The 5,023-nt window shown below is 43.3% G+C and overlaps 1 long non-coding RNA gene across 1 annotated transcript in view; it reads left to right on the forward strand.

Annotated features, from left to right (window-relative positions):
* LOC108514053 (uncharacterized) overlaps positions 1-1,817 on the forward strand; it is a 7,095-nt gene extending 5,278 nt beyond the window's left edge. The window contains exon 3 of the long non-coding RNA XR_001881096.1: positions 1,718-1,817. This is a non-coding gene — a long non-coding RNA (uncharacterized LOC108514053). The remainder of the gene's footprint in view (positions 1-1,717) is intronic.
* The last annotated feature ends 3,206 nt before the right edge of the window (positions 1,818-5,023 follow it).

Below are 5,023 nucleotides of genomic sequence, written 5' to 3' on the forward strand. Positions count from 1 at the left end.
TTTTTTCGAGATGGAGTTTCACTCTGTCACCCAGGCTGGAGTGCGGTGGCACGATCTCGGCTCACTGCATCTTCCACCTCCCATGTTCAAGCAGTTCTCTGCCTCAGCCTCCCAAGTAGCTGGGATTACAGGCACCCACCACCATGGCCTGCTATTTTTTTTTTTTTTTTTTTTTTTTTTTGTAGTTTTAGTAGAGACAGGGTTTCACCATCTTGACCGGGCTGATCTTGAACTCCTGACCTCGTGATTCACCCCCCTCGGTCTCCCAAAGTGCTGGGATTACAGGCATGAGGCACTGTGCCCAGCCTGGTTCATTCTTTTCTTCTTTTTCTTTTTCTTTTTTCTTTTTAAAGACAGGGTATCACTCTGCTGCCCAGGATGGAGTGCAGTGGCATGATTATAGCTCACTGCAGCCTCAAACTCTTAGAACAAGTGATCCTTCTACCTCAGCCTCCTGAATAGCTGGGACTACAGGTCCATGCCATCACACATAACTAATTTTTAAATTTATTGTACAGATAAACTCTTAGCATGTGGCCCAGGCTGCCCTCGAACTCCTGGCCTCAAGCAATCCTCCCATCTCAGCCTGCAAAAGTCCTGGGATTACAGTTGTGAGCCACTGTGCCCTGTGAGGTTTAAACATTTTTCTGGGATCTGGTTTGTTTTATTTTTGGTTTGGAGCCCTGTTCGCAACTCTTTGTGCATTTTAGGATCATTTGGGGAGTTTTTAAACAGTATCAGTGCGTAGACCTCGTCCCCAGAGATGCTAATTTAACTAGCCTGGAATGGGGTTGGGCATGAGTATTTTTGCTATGGTTGTCTATGGATTTAAAGATGTGTGGTGGCTCATGCCTGTAATCCCAGCACTTTGGGAGGCTGAGGCAAGTGGATCACCTGAGGTCAGAAGTTGGAGACCAGCCTGGTTCAACAAGGCAAAACCCTGTCCCTGTCACTACTAAAAATACAAGAATTAGCTGGGCATGGTGGCATGCACCTGTAGTCCCAGCTACTTGTGAGACTGAGGCACAAGAATCGCTTGAACCTGGAAGGTGGAGGCTATAGTGAGCCAAGATCGCACCACTGCACTCCAGCCTCTAAAAAAAAAAAAAGAAAAGATACTCTCTTTAAGCGATAGGTTATAAGACATAAGGCCAATGTAGGGAGTGAAAATATAATTTTTTTATGACCTGTTAGAATTGTGAGGGTTCTCTCAATTGAATTCTTTTGAATTTTAGTAATAATATAGTAACATAATGAGGAATAGAATGTTCATCTTACTGAATTACCTGTTGAAGAGAAAATTTTATAATTGGATCAACAAAATACTATGGCTACAGACCAACTGTTGGCATTGAAATTTACTTTGATAATTTTCACTGCTAAGTATTTCCAGCTTATTCAATCTATTTAACTACAATTAAGATACTTTGTTTTATAACACTCCTTTTCTAATCGTTCCATATGCAACTTCAAAATCTAGAACTCAATTTAAATATAAAATTGTAATAATGGCCAGACCAATGCTGGGTTTGGAATCTGAGTGTTCTCAGTGTACAAGGTCCTATAATAATGCAACAGCAGAGTTCAGAGACAATATGAGGGAAAATCCACTTGAGCGCTACTCTGCACCAGGTCCATTCTCACTCTGCTATAAAGAACTACCTGAGACTGGGTAATTGATGAAGAAAAGAGGTTTAATTGACACGTGGTTCCACAGGCTTAACTGGAAGCATGAATGGGAGACCTCAGGAAACTTATAATCATGGCAGAAGATGAAGGGGAAACAAGTACCTTCTTTACATGGAGGCAGGAGAGAAAACGAAGGGGTAAGTGCCGCACACTTTTTAAACCATCAGATCTCATGAGAACGAGAACAACAAGGGGATAATCTGTCCCCATGATCCAATCACCTCCCACCAGGCTCCTCCCCTGACATGTGGGAATTACAGTTCGACATGAGATTTGGGTGGGGAGACAGAGCCAAACCAGATCACCTAGTTTAGGCAAAGCATCCTTTTTAAAATTTCTCATTGTCTCCTGTTCATAATGCTATCTTAGCACTTACCCTATTACGTTCAAATGGCCTGTTTGTCCTCCTGACTAGAAAGTGGGTTCCTAGGCCTCAAGGAAGTATGTCTTATTCATTTTTCATCACTAGCATTCAAAATAGTAACTAGAACAAAAGAAGTCATTAAATATCTGATTAACCTGAAATGGAGGCAGCTAAAGAGAGGTAGAGAAAGAGGAAGAATTGAAAGATGTGTCAAAAACAAAGACTACAGGACTTAAAACAACTATATGATAGGAGTAACAGGGACATAAGAAAAAGGGAGAGATTAGGCTGGGCGCAGTGGCCCACACCTATAATCCTAGCACTTGGGAAAGCTGAAGCAGGTGGATCACCTGAGGTCAGGAGTTCGACACCAGCCTGACCAACATGGTGAAACCCTGTCTCTATTAAAAATACAAAAATTAGCCGGGCGTGGTTGCGGTTGCCTGTAATCCCAGCTACTTGGGAGACTGAGGTAGGAGAATCGCTTGAACCCAGGAGGCAGAGGTTGCAGTGAGCCAAGATCGTGCCATTGCACTCCAGCCTGGGTAACAAGACTGAAACTCATCTTAAAAAAAAAAAAAAGGAAAAAAGAAAAGAAAGAAAAAGGAAAAGGGAAAAATTGAAGGTGATGCCAGTACTTTTGGCATGAGCAACCAGGTGGTGCCATTAACCAGGATATGAAGTGTAGAGAAGGGAGACGAACAGATTTGAAGAGAAAAATGATTAGTTATGTCAACCAAAACTAAGTCTGTTGAGAGAGAAATAATTTGATAAAGGTTTACTGAAAGCCAAATATGAAGATTGACCCAGGAAGACACATCAACAAAGTTGGGAGTGTTCCAGAATCTGTTGCAAGTTGGAAGGCTTTTATAAGACAGTGTAGGAGAAGGTAGGGGGACTTCTCATACCAGAGTTGTATTCTTTCACTGATGGGTGTAACACAGAGGTTATAATCATTGGCTACAGATTGCAACATGCAGGCTAAAATGTCTGCGTGCAAGACAATGAGTAAAACTTTATGATTCTGGCCAGGCATGTAGCTCATACTTGTAATCCTAGCACTTTGGGAGGCTGAGGCGGGTGGATTGCCTGAGCTCAGGAGTTAGAGACCAGCCTGGGAAACATGGCAAAACCCTGTCTTTACTAAAAATACAAAAAATCAGCCAGGCATGGTGGGGCATGCCTGTAATACCAACTACTAGGGAGGCTGAGGCACTAGAATCGCTTGAACCTGGGAGGCGGAGGTTGCAGTGAGTGGAGATCGCGCCACTGCACTCCAGCCTGAGCAAGAGAATGAGACTCTGTCTCCAAAAAAAAAAAAAACAACTTTATGATTCAAAATAAATCCGCATTCTTTTAGTGTTAGTAGGTTATACATTAATCAGTATGTCAACAACTTGAGGAACTCATAAGATTCTTTATTCAGGGATAGATGTCAGCATGAATCACAAGACCTTAAAGAAAACTAACAAATGCAACCTGTAGTTTATCAGGTAAACGGCTGTGTTTGAGGTATCTGGACATCAAGTGAAGATGTCCAGTGGGCAGGTGAGAAAGTATGTTTAGAGCTCACTGGAAATATCTGGTCTAGATATAAGTATCTGGAGGGGTTTTGTTTGTTTGTTTGCTTGCTTGCTTTTTGAGACAGAATCTTGCTGTGTCGCCGAGGCTTGGTGCAATCATGGCAAACTGCAGCTTCAACCTCCCAGGCTCAAGCAATCCTCCCACCCCAGCCTCCAGAGTAGCCGAGACTACAGGAACACGCCACTACACCTGTCTAATTTTTGTGGGTTTTGTAGAAATGTGGTCTCTCCACATTGAACAGACCAGTCTGTAACCCTGGGCTCAAGTGATCCTCTTGCCTCAACCTCCCAAAGTACTGGGATTACAGGCGTGAGCCACTGCGCCCAGCTGGAAGTTTTAATCAAGTTGATAGGTTGAAGTTGTAGCAATGATTATAATTCTCCTGGAAAAGTGTGTAGAGGGAGGAAATGTGCATCACAAAATGCAGAATGAGGAAAGAGCGGCAAAGCCTTCTCTGAAATTGCTAATAGAAGAAAGCAAGATATTGGATAAAATGAGTAAGATTTTATAGAAATGAACAATCCTAAGAAATGGCTTATAAATGAGTTGCCAGTAGGACCAGGGTCTCTCATAAACCTAGTCAGAGCAATAGCATATAGAATAAATAAATATAAAAATGTGAATAAATTACATTTTTCTCAATACAGTACTTCTCCTTATCCATGAAGGATACATTCCAAGACCCTCAGGTGATGCCTGAAACCATGAATAATAACAAACTCTATATAGATTATGTTTTTTCTTATACATACATTCCTATGATAAAGTTTAATTAGGCACAGTAAGAGAAGAAAATTAGGCTGGGCATGGTGGCTCATGCCTGTAATCCTAGAACTTTGGGAGGCCGAGGCAGGTAGATATTTGAGGTCAGGAGTTTGAGACCAGCCTGGCCAACATAGTGAAACCCTGTCTCTACTAAAAATACAAACGTCAGCTGGGCATGGTGGTGCACACCTGTAATCCCAGCTACTTGAGAGGCTGACGCAGAAGAATCGCTTGAGCCTGGGAGACAGGTTGTGGTGAGCCGAGATCGCACTACTGCAGTCCAGTCTGGGCAACAGAGTGAGACCCTGTCTCAAAAATAAATAAATAAATAAATAAAGAGGCCGGGCGTGGTGGCTCACGCCTGTAATCCCAGCACTTTGGGAGGCCGAGGTGGGTGGACCATGAGGTTAGGAGATCGAGACCATCCTGGCTAACACAGTGAAACCCTGTCTCTACTAAAAATAAATACAACAATTAGCCCTCTTGGGGCGTGGGTGGTGGGTCGAGCCTGTAGTCCCAGCTACTCCAGAATGCCCTGAGGCAGGAGCACATGCGCCGTCCCCCGCCGGAGGCCACACGCTTTTTGCAGTGGGGCCGGAGATATGCAACCCATAACTGCAC

Source organism: Rhinopithecus bieti, unplaced genomic scaffold (genome assembly GCF_001698545.2).
Source record: "Rhinopithecus bieti isolate Rb0 unplaced genomic scaffold, ASM169854v2 scaffold_32105, whole genome shotgun sequence".
In the NCBI taxonomy this organism is placed as follows: Eukaryota; Metazoa; Chordata; class Mammalia; order Primates; family Cercopithecidae; genus Rhinopithecus; species Rhinopithecus bieti.